The sequence below is a fragment of the Hydractinia symbiolongicarpus genome, chromosome 4, assembly GCF_029227915.1.
Source record: "Hydractinia symbiolongicarpus strain clone_291-10 chromosome 4, HSymV2.1, whole genome shotgun sequence".
Taxonomy (NCBI): Eukaryota; Metazoa; Cnidaria; class Hydrozoa; order Anthoathecata; family Hydractiniidae; genus Hydractinia; species Hydractinia symbiolongicarpus.
In genome coordinates this window covers 10,469,182-10,489,101 of record NC_079878.1, presented here as the reverse complement: position 1 = coordinate 10,489,101, position 19,920 = coordinate 10,469,182, and the positions used below count along the sequence as shown (strand labels likewise).

The following is a 19,920-nucleotide window of genomic DNA, read 5'->3' as shown; positions in this document are numbered from 1 at the left end:
TGTGTGGGAAATTGGGTAGGTACGACCGGTGTATACTTAATGTACACATTCCGAACACATGACCCACATTGATAACAGTGTTTCCAACATTGAAGCGGCTATAACCTATACACATAAATATTCGGAACAACAATAATACTAATAATGCACATTAAGCCGACCTAATTCAAGAAAATTCAAAGTGCAATAACTTTAAAAATAAAGTAATTGACTTGAAACTTGTTATAGAGTACTCTTCGACCAATCCAATTAAAAAATAATTTTACGCAAGGCATAAAAAATTACACAACTATTTTGAGGAACAGAGAAGATAGGAAGGCTTTCTTAAACTGATTCTTGCTAGCCCTTTTTTAACACGCTATGTAGAAATATCAGAAAATCGAACTCAATCAAATTTTACGTCACACTTTGATTGAGCGCTCAATCTGGCATATGGTTAAATCCAGGATGTACTGAAGATAGTGGTAGATTTTGAACAGCTCACCACTGTGATATATTATCTCAAGATTTTTTATACTAATTACAACGCAGTAAACATAAAAAATAACAAAAAAGTCTAAACCGAGTATATATATAAAGTATATTAGCGTCCCATAACTTCAGTAAAAATTAAAATATTGACTTGAGATTTGGTATGATATCGTTTTAGATTGGTGTGATGAAAATGAGCCAAAAAATAATTCTATTATCATTATACTTTATAGAATTTAGCCCTTTTCAGAGACGCCGATAAGCCGTTTTTGGCAGCATATCAATTTTGACTAAGATATACATGTTTAGAAAATGTTAAAGCTATTCTAACCTCAGAAATAGCTCAGATAAGATTCAATCTAAAATTATGCTAGTAAACGAAAAATTTAGTTGCAAAGATTATCTTTTTGCTGATACATTTTTCTGATTGGATGCTCTTATGAGAATACTGAATTAATCTTCACGGTTAGCTAGTTTGGCATTTTAAATATTTTCCAAGCAGAATGATAACAATAAATAGATGTATTTTGATGAGCTCTAAAAAGTGGGACTTTATGGAACTAATTTTGGTCCTAAATTATTCCTCAAACATTTTTTTCTTTTAAGGTAGCAATACTTTGCTGTTGGTAAAGTCCTATACCAATTCTTTCTAAACTATTAAGGCAGTGATGCATTGAACCCAACCAGCATAATGCTTTTGATAAATTGTTTGGATTATTTATGTTTTAAACAAACAAAATCCTTGTTTTTGTATATCTGTGTGTGCAATAAAATGTGAGCTTGTTGAGTAAGAAATAAAAAGGCTGTAAAGCGTTTTAAAAACATGTCATTAGGAAAAGAAAAAACAGAATCTATCAGTAATGGGTGGCTTTTTGGAAATGTTAAGGCCACAAAATATAAAAGCAAAAAAACTTCTTCTGAAGTAAATACTTTTTGAAGCCTTTTTCACCAAATATAACTGCAAGTAGTGAGTCCACCATATACGAGAGATTTGTACAGCAAAATCTTGGCCTTTATATAAAAGCAGAAATGTCGACACAGATATGAACATAAATGAGTAAATAAGAATTCTAAAGTTCAGCCAAAATGAATAAAAAGTGTAAATGTTATTATGAAGTTAAATTTCTGCCTAGCTACTTTCAGTCAGACACCTAGAATGACATGGCCATTTGAAAATTATGTAGCCATATTTTCACCTTAGAGAACCAACGAAGTGTTGTAGATATGATTAGGTGCGGACAAATCATTTACCAATTTCCAAGTTTCCCCTAGGTACAAGTTTTGCAACCATGTGCTAGTTAGCCAACCAATTCAGAAAAATACACATATCTAAATTGCTTGAATTTCTTCAAGTAAACAGCAGCCTAAATAACATGATTGTATATTCATACATTTAGAAAACAATTAAGGGCAATATGCGAGCAGTTTATGTGTGTTGCATATAAAAGGAATAAAATCAAACTCGTCGCACGTATCTGTGACGTAAAACGCCGAGCTCGCTTAGCGCTGCAACGTTATATATAAAACCTTGGGCAATTGAGATAAATCTCATTAAATATTACACACAGAAAAACTGTGTCATGGAGGGTCACATTAAGAGGCCTCCTCCAGGGCCATGCTCGTATCGCCGTCCCGGGGTCAGAAAAGATACAAGATGCCCTGGGGACGAGGTTGCATTAAATGAAACCTTTTGGTGAAATAAAGTTCACACTTTTTAAAGCTGTAGCTATATTTGTTAAAGCTTTTTAAGGCCTATTTTCGTCATCGAATTTTCGAATAATTGTCTCTTGCCTAAATCGCGTAAGCAAATTGTGAACAAAACAAAAAGTATGTGTATGATTGATCCTTCCAAATTTTGTGTCCATCATATTCCACCTGATGGCTGTATATGGTGCTTATTCATGTGCTGTTCCTATTCCGGGGGTCACACGAGTTAGTGAAATTAAATCAAGTGAGTATACTCTTTATGCCTAAAGAACAGAAAAGGTGAGTAATTAACATTTAAATTGATTTACCTAACCTTCTACGCTGGTTATATAATGGTATTAAGTTAGACGACACAGTTATTAGAAATTGGAAGTCAGACATTGTCAGACATATTTTAATAGCGCTTAGAGAAATAAAAAACAAGAGGACGTTAGGTAGTTGTAGCTGAGTCTTGTTCATTGATATGTTTCTATTTGTTATACTAGTGTGGTTGTGACTGTTTTTTTTTCTGTTCATTACTTATACAGTTTATACAATTTCCCATATCTGCCATTGTCGAGCAGCAGGAAAAGACCACTACTGTGCAGCAAAAACAATTCTACTTCGCTGCGCAGTAGATTTGGTCCACTGCGTAGTAGGACATGACTACTGTACAGTATAGTATGGGACTTTGAAAGTTTTTAGACAATCTTTCTGGCATTCCATAATAGTGTTCAAGATTTTTAAAACACAAACATACACCAAGAAAAATATAAGAATATTTGAAATCGAAATTGAAATTGACGTGGCGTATTTCGCTATTCAAGCGTGATAGAGAATGAGACTAGCAACTTTTTAACGCTGTCTGTTTGGCCTACGTGTGTGAAAAAGTAACGAATTTGCGGCGGATTCGCCGTATGAAACCTTTGACCACATTTGAAAAATACTAAACAAAACTGCGCAGCGACAGACAAAATACGGCAATTATTAATGAGTCTAGCCAGGTGACCGGTGGCGAAACGCCGGGTTAAGCCAAAAGTGACTCTGTTACCCGACATTAAATGCGTGATAGAGCGAATAATAAGCACCGTAAACTGCGCCACACATTCAGGTGGAGCGCTTAAGTACAGGTATATAGTATGTCGTAAATCGAGTGAAGCGCACACAACATTACGTTTTCGGTTTAATATATTTTTCCAAAAAATAACTTTCTACAACTTAAGCCGAAATAAAAACACAGTTTGAAACTCGTTGCTACCCAGAAACGCAGGAAACAGCTCGTCACTAACATTGAACTTAACGCTTGGATCATGTAAACCATGTAACGTATACGTTTAGGCGTAATACCCTTTTGAAAAAAACTATATCGCAACTTCGGTTTACATAAAAACACAGGATGCACTCTGTTGTTAACACTGAGCTAAGCTCCTAACATATACAGGTAAAACGTGTTGCATATGTCGTTAACAATGGACTAAGCGCTTAGTACAGGTAAGCGGTGTTGCGCATGTGTCTAGACGTTATACCCTTTTCCAAAAAAACAGTCCGTTGTTAACATTGGGCTAAGCGCTTGTACAGTTTCATAGAGTTACAGAGGAGTATAGGCGTGTACACCTTTTCCATAAAAAACTTTATCGCAACTTCGGTTTAAATAAAGAAAAAACGGGAACCAGTGCATCTCAACCCCGTTCAGCTAAAAAAAAATTCCTTCAGCAATTTTATTTTTCGGGATAAGCTCTTATGACAATAAAAAGGTGTAGCTACAAAACTGGATTTTCATTAAGCGTAAGAAAGATTTGAAAATTTTGTTGTAGCCAACTGTATTCATTTAGATACCTTCACTTTTTAGCTAGGGAAAGAGATAGCTAACAGCTAGCTAGATAGCCCCGAGTTGCAACTTAGTTAAAATCAGATTGGTAAAAATAACACAAGTAGTAATATTGCTGGATAAGATAAAAAGCTGTTGTGTCAAACTGAATGAAAGGCTAGCTAGCCATGAAATCTATATATACGTTCGTAGTCAAAATCTCAAAATTGGTAAGTTTATGATTTGTATGTGACTAAAAAACGTAAAAATATATTTACCTTACATATAAAAACAGAAAGAAAAAATAAACAGCTTTCAGAAGATAAAAACAGACTTACCAACGTCAAAGGCACACAGCTTTCAAAATGGCCGTAATAACACTGCTCTCTGCTTTACTCGTGGCCGTCAAAATCTCAGATTGGTGTTTCATAAAAAAAGGACATTGCAATTACCTGCTACGCGGAGGCGATTAAAAAACAGTCGGCTAAAATATATCGCATTTAGTATTTCGTGCAGATATAAGAATTTTGTGTTCAGTAACAGGACGCGTATTTCGCGGACAAACAGAAAAAATACGGCTATTATTAAAGAGAATAGTCAGACAGAATACAGCGATTTGTGCTTCTAACTACAGTTGGAAGCACGAAAAGGAACTATTTATATTGATTCGAAACCGAACCATATCTTTTAGTGCTGAAGCGGAGTATATTTGAACAGCGTAAATTTTATGCGATAAACTTATGCCTGCACCTTTTAAGGCTGTTTTTCACTTCAAGAAAATTTTCGGCGGAACGGAAAAGAAAAAAATAGAAAAGCTTCTGAGCATGCGTAATTTAAATGTTGACATCACGTGAACGTCAACTTTTTCTTTGCGTTGTGTTTGGAAACACATGTAGAAAATTATTTAGTCAATCAGATTATTTTATGTCGTGAAAATTGCGCAGTGTGTTTACTTTCTATATTGAAACAGGAGCAATATTGTGAAGTGGAAATTATTAGCAGAAAATTTTATGTTCTCTTCTGTTTCTGACCGTTGTGTTCGGCTCGAGAGTCAGCAAATCAAAAAAAATTGTGCAATAATTTTTTTACGTCTTCTTGGTTTATTATTTTATGACAGACACAACGTTCGATATTGTTTTTTCAACGATGCATCTGTTATTTTTGTTTTCTTGAGTAACACTTTTCACTCTGAAAGAAACGCACTTTTTCTTTCTAAGCACCTACAACAGGTAAAAATATAGCACAATACTAAATTAATTAGAACCTTTGTTTAAAGAGATGTCGTAAACCAAAAAGACACAACCAGAGGTTAAAGAATCTTCTCTTGATAAAGAGCTAAGAACCGTTACATATCTCTAAATTTTGTAAGAAGAACTAGAATAAATTTCCAGGCTATTGATGAAAAGATCATCGGAAATCGATAATTTAAAAGCCTGAGGAGCATGGCGACAATAGAAAGAACACTATAAGACTGCTTGTTGAAAACATTCAAAGACATTCACGAACAAATTAATGGGAGGACATTAACCACAACAAAAAAAAAAAACAAAGGTAAAAATGTTAAAGGTGGAAATCGTATGATAGTCGAAACGGCAGAGCATCTAGTCCCATCTAGTCTTACACATCGACATCTGTTCCTGATCGATTTCGCCAAGAAATGGAGAAGACCGAACATGAGAGAGATGTAGATTTCATAAATAAAAGACAAAGGGCTGCTTCAAAACCGAAAAAATGTTAAAAAATTGGAAGATGTGTGAAAGCCAAAGTATGTACTGGTGTCTCAAAACGAAATATGAAATACATACAGAGAAGTCAACAAAACCGATCAAATGTTAAGATTAAATTAATCAATATATCAATAACTTCAATTTTTCCAAGGATATGTTTAAGGAGGTTGTGGAGTTAAAAGTAGATGACCTTCAAGGTAGCCTAGCTAGACATAACCAGCTTGCAATAGTGGAACAAAGAGAACTTAGTAAATGTTTCATAAAATAGCATCCCTCTGTGACGAGAGGATTAAGATATCAAAAAATGCATCTAACCTTTTAGTTACATCACTTTTTTTTTGTAATAAAGGTTTTTATTGTGTAAAAAGAAGTTTTTGAATAGAAAAATATACATAATTGTATTGTTTTAAACATTGTAATTATTGTAAAGTAATGAACTGTAACCTTTTTTATATATATTCTGGAACGAGACTCTTTTTGTACACCTGACGAAGAAATGATCGAAACGTTGTTATAAATACTTGTTTTTTTTTGACTCCATATACTTATATTTAAACTTACACGATTCTGCTTTAAGAATGAATATATATCTAACATGCAGTAAATTTATCCTGTGACCACCATAAAGGTAAAGAAGTGTCTCGTAGAAAGAAATGTCGTCCGCAGAGCTGTTGTGTTTTTCAGAAAAGACAGTGAGAAATTTTAACCATTATGTTTTTATGTCAATATGTGTCGAATCAAATATCGTACCAAATGGACTTTCAATTAAAAAACATCCTTGCGTTGGCAAAATGTCCTCCAATTCTTTAAATCGTTGGAAGAATGTTTTGCGCTGTGGAGGTAACGCCCTTGTGAAAATTCTTGTCGATGAATATCTTAGAAAATGGAAAGAAAGCGAATTAATGTTTTGGACAAAAATGGTTAAATTTCTTGAACATGCTGTACCAGATACCGCTTCCAAATACTTGGATTGCTTATTAAGAGATCTCAACTGTTTAATGTCGGAAATCCGCGGTAAGCGTAAAAGAAAGTCGCTGAAACTTGGCCTTTCAAAGACTGACATCAAGAAATTAGAACGGCCATATTTGGAATCGTTTCAATTGATTAATGATTTGGTCTTCATAAAATCCTCCTTTTCTTCTCCAAATGTATCAAAACGAAAACGCAAAAAACTACCCGCACCCGAAATAAATGTGATTGCAGAAATTGAACAACCGTTTCCTGCTGAAGTTAACGTTTGTCGAGAAAGAAATACCAACGATGTAGAAAGAAAAAATGACTCTGGCATAGAGGAAAATGAAAGTAATAAAGAGGTGAAAGATGTAGTAAGAGATAATTTGAGTGATGGACGTATTACAAAAAAATTTGTGTCTAGTAATGTTTTTAACCTATCTAAATTTTTGTGGAATTGGACTCTACTGATGGCTGTTGTGTAAGCTAATGGCTTTTTCATATTTGTTATACACTTTTGTTGGGGAAAACTAAACTGTATGGTTTCATGTTTTTGATAATAATTTAATATAATAACTGTGTTTGGTGATGATAAAAATTAATTGTTTTGACAAAAACTTTTTTCTTTTTTATATTTTATGAAATGCCTGATTTTTCTATAATTTGATGTGTTTCATAACATTCTTGTGGAATATTTATGGACAATAGCAAAATAGAACATGCTAAATGAACTGATTTTTGTTGATCTGGATGTTCTCTTCAAAAACCAATCTGTTGTACATTTTGTGTAAAGTTTTGTGAGAACAGACCATTACACTATGTTTTCCAAAAATAATATCTTTGTTGATTCAAAGTTTACTCCTTATTCTTTTTAACATTGACGTTTAAAATGGTTGGTAAAGGTCACTGCAGATCTATACAATGTAAATATTTGAGATGTGTTATTTCTGACTTTTTTTGTATTGTTGGTGTTGCACATTCTATACATTATTTTGATCAGCGTTTCAAGCTCTACACATTAGAAGCAATGTGTCAACAAATTTTAAGAAAAAAGTTTTTTGTTTTCACGGGTCCTGGCACACGTCATCAAAACACAAGTTACGATTTTCTTTTCCAATGTAATTCTCCCTAAGTGAATTTTACATTACAAATTTCTAACAAAAATTTTTTTTTGTACTTTTTACTGAAGATTTACTGACGTCATCAAAATTTTAAAATTTTAAAACACTTATATCTCCTTATGCGTTTGTGAACACATACGATCTTATATACTTTTTTTATCACCGTTTCAATCTGCACGCATAACAGGCAGCAGATAAACTACATTTTGCACTGCTGACGTTAGCAAAACCTGCAAAACAACCTTATCTTCTCCCTGAGTGGATTCTTTCACCGGCCTTATTGAGTAGTCTATATAATAATACGCCAGTTCCGTGTGTCTGTCTGTTACTTTAGCAAAGTGCATTATATTGTTCACAATTTTCTTTAACAAGTTCTATAAAACATCACCTCTGAAATTGTTCTGTAATTTACCAATTTTACAGTTAAAATAGTATTGACGTCAAACGAAAGTTAATGAAGCTTAGTAAAGTCATTACAGCGCACTTAAAATTTGAGGTCAAATAACTTGGAAACGAGGTGGTTACGTCAATGATTCTCCAGCGCGTGGGTAACTAGGGCTACCTGGAACAAATTACGGTAAGTTTCCCAAACCTAGGTCTTTAAATCCGTTTCGGAATAGACGGGTCGATGACGTCATCAAAAAACTTTCAAACTCTAATATCTCTGCAACTGTTTGTTAAAAGTACATGATCCTATACATTTTCTTGATCAGCATCTCAAGATCTATTCGAGGAAGGCAACAGGTATATAAATTTCAAAAAAAATTTTTGTGTTTCCACGGGCCTTTGCTGACGTCAACACAACTTTTAAACCCTTATATCTCCTTTGGCGTTCCTCGGAAACATATTATTCTATACATTATCTTGATCAGCGTTCCAACCTCTACACATTACAATCAAAGAATAAAATAAGTATCTCCAATTTTTGTGGGATCTTCACTGCTGTCGTCAGCGAAACATTTATAACAACTCTACTTTTCCATTGTCCATCTGCCTAAGTGGATTTCTCCACGGGCCTTATCGACTAGTCTCTACAATAATACGCTAAGTGCGTCTGTCTTTCTGTCTGTGGCAGATAAAGTGGATGTCTTTATTTTCCTTTGATGTTGCCGAAAAATGCATGTCTAATATGTTAAATTTTTTGATGTTACGGCGCGACGAAAATAACACTACTTTAACGTCAGTATATTATACTAGCTGGGTACCCGTGGGAGAATCCACTGAATCTCTCATTAAACAGATGTAAAAGATACCAAACAAAAAATTAAACATATGGTAATTTGAATTTTTAAAACTTACAACCCAACATCGGCTCTTTGGCTCTTTTTGTAACGGGACGGAAGAGAGAGAAAAAGCCCTGGGATCGAGGCTGCTCACAATCTGCATTATTCTATATTTAGAACTGCTTAAACAAAACGTCTAAAAATATAAGGATGTCCATTTTTACACAAAATCTAAGAAATAACAGTTTTCTGAATTCCTATGAAAGAATCCATTGAATCTCTCATTAAACTGATGTAAGGGATACCAAACAAAAACATACAAAACAGTAGTTTGAATTTTCCAAACGCACATTTTATCCTCGACCCCGTGCTCTCTGTCTCTTTTATAACGGGATGGCAAAAAGAGAAAAAAGCCCTCGGACCGAGGTTGCTCACAATCTGCATTATTCTATATTTAGAACTGCTTAAACAAAACGTCTAAAAATATAAACATGTGCAACAAAAAAAAATTATAAAATAAAAATGGAAAATGTCAAAAAACTACCAAACATTAAACAAGAAGCCTTAAGGCTTGAAGATTTCCGCCTTGTCAAGAGAAACTTTCCACAGAGCAAAACGTTCAATGGTCGACCCAAGGCTGAGATTTCCAATTTAAAAACAGGATAAATGATTGATTAATTGCGCAAAACTATGTGACTTAATCGCTTTTTGAAGCTTTTTGACTATTCCATTTCTTGAGTAGTTTTAGTTGGAAAAACAATGATTTAAGTCTGCGGTTTATATAAGTATGCGGTTATATAAAAAAGGGGTTAAAGTAACCTGGTCTGAAAATTTTTAAATATAAGCGACAAATAACGCAATTTATATATACTTCAATTTAATTACATCTGAATAAATAACAAAAATATACAGATTTACACATAGTTCTAAAAAAGTAAAAGCTGGGGATCTATCTGGAAAGTTTTAAAAATTTGATGATACAAATTCCGTAAAATTGACAAAGTAAACCATAGAAGTCTAGATTCCCAGAAAAATAATGTGAAGTAAATACTATTAAATAACCAAAATAAAACTACACAGGAAGCCACGAAATCAGATTCTGACAATCTGAGATCCTATTGGCTAAAAAATTTCTATTGGACGCATTTCTATTGGATTTTAAGAAATTAAACAATCTCCAGGCCTAGGGTAAAATACTTTATTCTGGACACAGGCTATAGGTGGTCCCCATCTCTCTATCTTCCAAGGCGATTTTAAAGATTCCGCCTTACGCGGCGGAAATAAAAAAAATCCAACATTTTTCGTTAAGTCATAAAAAATCAGCTATTCAGTCCAAAGTTATACTCAAAATATAAGAAATTAATAGATAAAAACACAACAAAGGAGAAATATAAAAACTTGAATCATTTGGTATATTGTATATCGGAATATTTCAATCCAAAATATTAAAAGAACAGACCCAAACTTATAATCAAGAAAATCACGCATAAAATCAAAGAAGATAACAATGCAGCGTTTTTGAATGTAAGAATCGAATATATTTCAAACGATCGTAACGTAACAGATGTAAACATTGATTTAAGTTTAGGTTGTAGGTTTAGGTTTTTTAAAACGACATCAACACTGAATTACACAGTCTGTAGTCTTAAAAACAGTAACAACGGAAAAATTACTTTCTACAGTTTATGTAAATTCTTCTCCAGGATATAGACTCTGTTTTTATAAGAATAGTGTGTTTCGGTTTCAGCCTGATGTTCTTAACTTTTTTGACAAATGCTATCCTCATTATTGTCACTATGTTCTTAGCATGACTATGGCCTGAAAATATATAATGCCTTAATAAAATAAAGCATGCTATAAGTTATTATAGCTAGCTAATGGCAAATTCTGTTATATGTAACAGCCTATTGCTCGGACAGAAAAAAGTTCAGTTTGTTTGACATACAATAAAAAAGTAAACTTCTAATCAATTTTGTGCGTTATACAAAAGTGCATATTTTAAACAAACTATTAAGCTTAGTCATATTCCTACGATATTCTAAACGTCTCACTCATTTTTCAGAGTAAATCTTGCACAATAAGTGCTTAAAGAAAATATTTTCCAGCGCAAGACACAACAACAAACGTAATACTAAGGAAAAATTTAGCTCTGAAATAAACGGCTAAAATATCGTTATGCACCCAAATTCATTTCACTCCTAAATAATCTAAACAACACACCTGATTTCTTCCGCTTTCTCAGCAGGTAGCTTGCTAGCGTTCTCTGGATGAAATTCAATCAATTTTTACTTCGACTACTAAACTTCGCTTCATAAATTGGATTACAATTATTTGATACATTTTCAATCAATTCTCCTTGTAATGTTATATCATCGTAGGTTTAGGTTTGCTTTAGGTTTTTTTTTAACTTGGTAAATTTTAGCGTAACGCCACGTCATAAAAAAGTAACCCGTGATTTTCGTGTCTTGGACTCACGCAAGGGAATTAATACATAAGATTAAATTAATGAAAGCATTACAATGCACCTAAAATTTTGAGGCTAAATAACTTGGAAACGAGCTGGTGACGTCAATGATTTTTCACAGCGTGGATAACTAGGTACCACCAGGGACCAATTTGGGTAAATTTCCCAAACCTGGGTCCCCAAATCCGTTTCGGAATGAACGAGTTGATGACGTCATCAAAAAATCTTTAAAGCCTAATATCTCTGCAACCGTTTGTCAAAAGTACTTGATCCTATATATTTTCTTGTTCAGCGCTCCAAGATCAGTACGATGAAGGCAACGTGTATAGAAATTTCTAAAAAAAGAATTTTGGTTTTGACATGCCATTGGTGACGTGAAAACAAGGTTCCAATTTTCTTTGGTGGATGGGTTGCTGGCGTCATTAAAATTCAAATGATGCTTCTTTTCCATTTTTATCCTGCCTAAGTGGATTCTTCCACGGACTTTATCGACTAGTTTTAATTATTATTGCAGTGGTGGCTCTTTTAACGGAAAGAACATTATGTAAACTACTCGTTTTGAACCCAGTTTTGACCTGTGATTCCTTTATGTCCATTGCCTTGAGATAAGATATCACAGTGGACAGCTGTTGAATATCTACCGCAATTTTAAGATCCTGTATTTAACCATTTCCCAGGTTGACCGCTCAATCAAAGTGTATGTTAAAGTTTTATGGTTTTCGACTCGTCTGAAATCTCTTCATAGCCTGTTTATAGGCCAAACAAGAATTCTTTTATCAAAAATCCTCTGATGTTTTTCATTTTTGCTTAAAATTTATAGGTTTTCACTATTCCTCAAAAACCTGTGTAAATTTTCTATGCCTCATGCAAAATTTTCTTTATCCCATTGGTCTAAAAGTACTGCATGAAGTTTCAAGTCAATAACTTTACTTTTTTAATGAAGTTATTGCACATTTAATTTTCTGAAATTAGATCGGATAAAGGTGCATTCAATGATAAAACGGATCTGATACATTATATTTTTTATGGCAACCAAAAGAAAAAAAATAAACTTGAAGTGAATAAATTAAAAATCTGCGACATTTTGGGAAAAATTTTTTTATCTCTAAAAGGCATGGGCGAAACTGGGTCTGTCAGCTAGTAATCTTTTGTACTTTTATTTTCTGCATAAAGCTGCAAATTAAACCTTGCCACGTAGAAAAAAGTTGATTTTCTTCCTAATTAGCATTATTTTGATAATGATAAGATGGTGTTATAGGTGACAAAAAACGTTGATAAAACTGACAAGTAGAGTAGTATATCGAAAATTGCTCTGAATTTATTTTTTCCTGGTGGTAAAAGTCATCTAGGATCACTTTCTTCGTTAACTCAAAAGATTTGTAATTTCAGTGGTTCACCAATAAGCTGGAGTTCTACTGTGGAAGAGTAGTCGAAACAATGTTTATATTGACACATATACGAATATATTTGCAAACTCGAAAAGGAACTACACAAGATAATCTATCTAAAATGCTTGGACTGTCATGATAAATCAGATGATTTTGATATAAATTACAAACTACAACTACATTCATTACCAATTCCGATCAGTGATGATGATTTGTCATTTTGTTCCAGATCCATGAATTCACAAACTCCTAATGGGAGGCAGTCAGCTCTTAGGCAGTAACATTGAAAGACAAAATTTAAGGAAGGAATGTCAAAATGAAAATGATTTGTCATTGAAAACTGATCAGAAGAAGACAAGAAAAAAGAAAAATGAAAAAGATCAAGAGATCTGACCGAAAGCTCTTTTGGAACCAGAAGGTCTAGGCTCCAATCAGAGCCTCTATTATCTGATGCTGTATTTAACATGTGACAGTGGGTTCAAAGATTAGATTATTTCATTCTTTAGAGAAAATGGCTGCTGTGTATGACTGGGTGGGTAGTTTATGTATGCTACCTGAAAAATTTAAGCTGATAACCTTCAACATGTACATATGATGTATACTGAATATGGTTCAATCAAAACAGCCTGTAGTTTTGACTTCATCTGGCACTGTTAGTCTTAAAGACTTTGGTGTACGTTCAGAGTTGCATTATTATCATGTTTTTATTGCAAAGAGTGAAACGGAGATAATGTACTGGTATTTCGATAATTCAATGAATATCATGTACAATTAAAAAAAATATATTTCAAATTTCAAAATCACACTTCTACTATAAACTCTAACCTTTTCCCATATTGGACCTGTTACAGTATAGAATAAATAGAAATTTAATATTCTATTTCCTGATGAGCAAAGACTAGAGGATGATTCCATGGAGGAATTTAGAAATGATGGGGTAAGGGCTTAGTTCACATATTTATGTGAAAGTTGATTTTAAAAAATGGAATCTGCGTAGCAAGTTTAAAAATCTTAGAATGTACTTTAAAGGCAGTGTTTTATACCATTTTTAAGCAAATCTTATATATTGAACTTAGTGCTTTGTATGTAGTTGAATTTATTTTCCACGCATTTTAGGTTTAACAGTTTCTGCATGAAGAGGCATCAACGTCTTCACCATTTAAAACACTGAAACCTGAAAAAATAAGGAATACCAGGAAGATTACTTAAAAAATAGCGATAAACGTGTATTCAAGGAGATAATTGCAAAGGATTCATCATCAATTCTGAAGTGTTATGTTTCGACAAATTTTAGTTTTAACTTGTCATGTCAACATGTTAATGCACGGTATTGTGGTGAACGTGGGGAGGATAAGGGAGGTCCATATCGTGAATTCTTGTGTTTATCTATGGCACAATTTGCGAATTGAAGTTGTTTTTTTTTGTTTTTCATTTTCGTTGTTGCCTAGTGCCGCATCTGACAAACTTCATTTGAGACTATAATACAAACTGGCACAAGTTTCAGGTGTTTCTATATTGACAGCTAGTCGTGGACCTGAATGCCTCCATCCCTTAATTGTCTATGCTATTTCCAATATTAACGAAGTGAAGGATGCTGCTTTGAAATTTATGATAAGTCAGATTGAGGCAGGAGATTTTAGCTGTATGTAGCGTATTGCAGAAGTTAACAATTTATTAAATCCTTAGAAATGTAAAGTGCGTCGTAGAATCTGAGTTAGGTTCTATTAAAGCACAACAAGAAGATGATTCAATGTTAGAACTAAAACTAGCACTTTCAGATGCTGCAAAAGTTGACAAAAATAGAAAAATAGATATTGGTAGTTTTGAGCCGAAACTTTTTTTAATGTTTTGTATGGGCTGTGATCGAATACCTATTGGTGGTTTCAAACAGAAAATAAAAGGTTTTTTGTGTCAGCCACTGTTTAATTTTTTTATCTTTTGAGGTAATATTTTGTTGATATTATGTTAGAATTTTATGTGTCCCGAAGACATTTTATGATTTGATATTTTTGATGCTGTAGCCAGTTTTTTGCTTCTAGTTTTTTTTATGAAAAGAAAGATGATTTTATTAGAAACGTTTTCTTATATATTGGCTGAAAGATTTACACGATTGTAATAAAGACCCTAACAGTAGTTCATACTTAATCTTTGGACGATCGTGAGGACCGCGTGCGTCTTTAGAGTTCCGTATTGTGTGGTTATTGCAGAATCCACTCAGTTCATCTAACTTAGATTGCAGACAACATTGAAAGCAAAATTTCAGATCGTTTATCACTATATCGCTACTGCCATACGAACTGGAATCTCGTAAATCTTTGAAATAGTTTACCTAGTCTTCCCAGCAAATCTCTTTTAAGAAAAGACCACCATGTTTCGATACGCTGAGGGATTTTCCATATTGAAAACCTTTATCTCTAGCAGGCAACTACTATACCTTCTTCTTAAAAATCTTTGATCATTACAAACATGAATGCTTTCAGTCCCTCTGTCTCTTTTTATCTTCTTTGCGATCCAGAAATTCCTTGAAGAGCAGCTAGATAATACGGAAATTTTTTTATTATATATTATTTAAAAACTTTATTGGATTCAGATACCATTCACCATAACATTTTTGACTGAAGCCATCTATGCCCACATACAAAAACCGAACGGCTTCAATTTACCGCTGCCATCTATGTGGCAACAATCATTCGGAACAGAGTTGAAATACTTTCTGCGCTTCAATATATGCTTTTTTCTTAGTTCAACACCTTTGGGATCAAAGACCTGAAGCACTACACGGATTAAGTTACCGCTGCACTGTTTACCTCCTGAAAAAAACGCTGTTTAACATTTAAACTTTTCTAAACATCTTGGGGAAGTATCGTGGAGTTTACAACTAACTTTTTTCTGCACAAACGTTTAAGTCTAAGCTTGCGATGAAGTGTCCTGATACTCATACAATAACTGTGGTACTTCTTCAATAACTTCAGTATATCTGTGTATTTATATCCATGCATGAAATAGTTTTGCATATGGTGATCGGTTTGGTTTAAGTCCGTCCTTTGAACATATTAATAATTTTGTTTATTGTAGCGCTCATACTAGTGTTATGACAGCATTGAGGAAACTCCAATAACCTACTTAAATTATCAGTTCTCACGTCTATCAGCCTCTGCTGTGTATTTTGTTACGTTAACAACGATGCGTGTAGCTGTTGCGCATGTATATTGTGTACATATCACGCAAAGTCATCGTAGAAGGTTACAGGACGTCGTATAACTCTCTAGGACGTAATAGAGTGTTGTAGGACATCGTAGCACATTTTTTCTTGTTCCCTTAGAGATTCGAGTTACCGGTTATTATGCCCTTCAAAGTTTTTGTGATAGCGAAACAGAAAGAAAAACAGAAAACGTCATTGTATACCGTAGTTATATAAACATAAGTCCAACTTGACCGTCTTCTATTGAGTAAAACGATATCCCTGCAATGAAAAGTAATATGAGTCAAGAATCAAGAATCATTGAACTCACTGGGATATTTTCTTGCCTTAATATCGAGTGCAATTTTTCTACATAAATTCTTTCTGAGTTTGACTGGTTTATTTAATTTTCTCTTTGATGCGTCGCAGATTATTTTCATTTTTCATCGATTAAGTCGGGCCATTTTATAAACCATCTTGAAGACATTTATTTTTAAGAGTGGTTTCTACCTGAAATTACATTTTCAATATCAATAACATAATATTACGACGTTCTAGAAATTCTTACGAAGTTGTAGATTAGCCTAGGGCCTCATGGGAGAGTGTTACGACGTCTTTAAAAGTCCTAACACATCCTTCTTTTGGCCGACCAAAAGGTTTGTGGCAATGACCAGCCTAGTTAGAATTTAGATTTTCTTATAAAAAGCGTGTTTTTAAACACACACGTTTTTACCGTGAAAATTTCACGATGCGATCAGAAAAAGCAATGCAATAAAAGAATTGAACACGAAACGTTAGCTACACCCTGTTGCCAACCTCGTTCTCAGGACTATTTTATGCCAACAACATGTTCCAGAATAATAAATAAAAATGTTTTTAAAAGACGCTAAATAAACATCTTAACTTAATAACTTGATTCTGCAACGCGACTTTGGTAATACATTGAAGTGGTCAAAAAGCAATAGATAATAACAAGTAAAAAAATGGCTGACTTTGCCACATTGTCGCACAATGTTGATGCAGACTTAGAAAAATACAGAGCGGCTGATAACATATAACATACGACAAATGGGCAAACGAATATGACAACGTTCTTTTGCCAAGTCGCGCAATGGCGATAAACGACTTCGCTGCGCAATTACTGAGAAGCAAAGTAGAAGACAACGAAGTCAAAATCCTTGATGTTGCATGTGGTACGGGTTTAACTGGTGTTGCGTTGCAAAATATGGGTTACAAGATTATTGATGGCATAGATTTATCGAACGAAATGCTTCGAAAGGCAAAGGAAAGAAATATTTATCGCAACCTAAAACAGTGCTGCATAAATGAGAAGGATACGTTGCCGCATAATAATGACTCCTATGACATTGTCACCTGCATAGGAGGTATTGCGAAAAAAACAATTTCCATTAAACATGCGCTACGTGATTTTGTTCGGGTTACGAAGCCAGGGGGTACTGTGCTTATACAGTGAATGATATTCACAACGAGAGGAGTTGTTTTGAATCGCACGGGAGAGCTATAACTGCACTGAAATGCGAATTGGTATTAATGGAGCAAAGGTTTTATTACATAAAAGATAACAAGGAAGTCAATTGTTATTTCTGTATGATTAAAGTTTTGTAAAGAGAAGAAATGTGTCAGTTAATGTGTTTATTTTTCTTTCGCAAATAATCCGCTAATACCACGTCCATTCGGGGTACCAGCGGATAATTCGTTACTTATTTCTTATGTGGCGAATAGATCGCTAATATGTCAACTTCGAAATAACGTGATTTCTACTTTTTATTTCGTAAAAACTTGTCAGACGAAATGTCACATATGAGAATGTTTTGTATAGTTATATATAACCTCGTATATATAACTATACATAATTATACGTATATATAACCTCGTTCCCACTCTTTTTTAATAATATTATAATGGGATATCTTAAAAGGTAAAAAAGAACCCCGGGGATGAAGGTTTTATTAATAATGATATTCGAAAATAGTATTGTACTCTAAATTATGTTGTCTTCACACAAAGTCAAGTTAGAGTTGCAACAATAGAACTTAAACAATATTTTGCAATATTTTTTCAAAAAACACATGGAAGTTTTGTAAATAGATAAACATAACATTTACCGACCACAATGACGGAGTAGGATGTCTATGTAAACACAAGAGAATTATTCTAAAAATAACAAAAAAAAATGTTGGAGACTCAGCAGTTTTTTCTTTCTTTATATACTAGTCGATGGCCCGTGGAAGAATCCACGGGTTAGCCCGTCCTTTTTATACTGCATTGCGTGCGTCTTGCTACTTGTGCAGCTAAGCTACCGTTTTGCGTAACAGACAGACGGATAGTCTAGTCGTTGCCCGTGGAAAAATCCACGGGTTCGCCCGTCCTTTTATTTTTACGCGTGGCAACAAAGTGGATAAAAATATACCGCATTTGATATTCGTGTTTCCGTAACATAATTTTCTAACAGACAGGCAAAGTGGACAAAGATATATCACATTTAGTATTAGCGCATTTTAAAATTAAATTTCGTGTTTCTGTTACGGGACGCAGCTTTCGCGGACACACAGAATACGGCTATTATTATAGAGATTGTAAATACCCGCCTGACACTTTGGATACCAAACAGAACAAATAAGAAACCATCCTCCGAATGACTCAGAATAGTAATTGCCCACTCTGCACCCCGGTTGCTAATGAGGGTGCTTTTTAATAGTGTGATAATTGGTGACTAGTTATTCTATAGCTTTAAACCTGCAGTCTGGGCAAAGGCAACAGTAGGCGTTACCTAGCTAACTTTTCTTATTTTAATCTACCTATCAGGAAATATAAATTTTCTTATCTGTTGTGTCTTAATGATCAATTTACATGATTTCGACTAAATACTCTCAAAGTTGGCAATATTTTCCAACTAAATAGATAGTTTTGAAAATGTATAGGTAAGGTAAGCAGCGTTTAAAATCTACAAGTCATACTTTCTAGCACGTAGCAAATAGAACATTTCGAAGGTTTAAATATAATCAAAAACATGGTCCTTTTTCTTTGAAAACACTCACATTCTACTGCCTTGTCTCAAAATATTTTGCGAGGACTTTATTCCATAAAATACACACCTATTGGCACCAGGAGAATTTTTGGAAACAAATGGTCAACAATGTAGGAAGCTATTGTCACCTTTTTAAGAATAATTTACGTTTCTATTAACGTTGATTGGCATCATAAAATTTTCCCCACCAGGTCGCTGTTCCCTCTACCTACAATGGTTCACTTTAAACACTTCTTTTCAGTTTTTTGAACACGTGTATTTCGCACTTAACACTTCAATGAATGAGGCCAAAAAATCTGGTCCGTAATCTCACCTCCATGGTCTGTATATTTTTTTCACTTGGCTAACACGTACTCAATTTACCAACTGCTTTATATTGTAGCAGGTCGCGGTACATGTGCATGAATAAAATAATATCAGGAATAAATTCAGCTCAGTAGCATAGTAGATAATTTTACGGTAACAATGAACACAATAAATGGCAAAATGGCTGCGTACAGAATCTTCAAAATCATGACAGTGTCCACCAAGCAAACTACGTGTTTTCTTTTTTACAAGAATGTGCTATATAAGAATATCAAGATAAGATTTTAGGTTAAAAACAGTATGTCTCTTGTTTAGACCAATAAAAAAATAAGAATAATGACCAGTCTGATTAGAATTTTGGTGTTCTTATATAAAAAAGTGTGTATTGAAAAAGATAAAAGAATGCTTTAAATAGAATAACGCAATGTATTTTTATCTAAAGTAAATATATGATCCACTAATATAGTAGCCAGGAGATCCAGCGTAATTTTTCTTACCACCGGGAAATTGGAGTAGTTAGGGTGGAAAAAATTACGCTGGGTCTCA

General features: G+C 33.8%; 1 long non-coding RNA gene across 1 annotated transcript in view; it reads right to left on the bottom strand.

Moving 5' to 3' along the window:
* The window catches only part of LOC130641186 (uncharacterized), a 43,803-nt gene that overhangs the window by 14,871 nt on the left and 9,012 nt on the right, over positions 1 to 19,920 (bottom strand). The window lies entirely within an intron of this gene.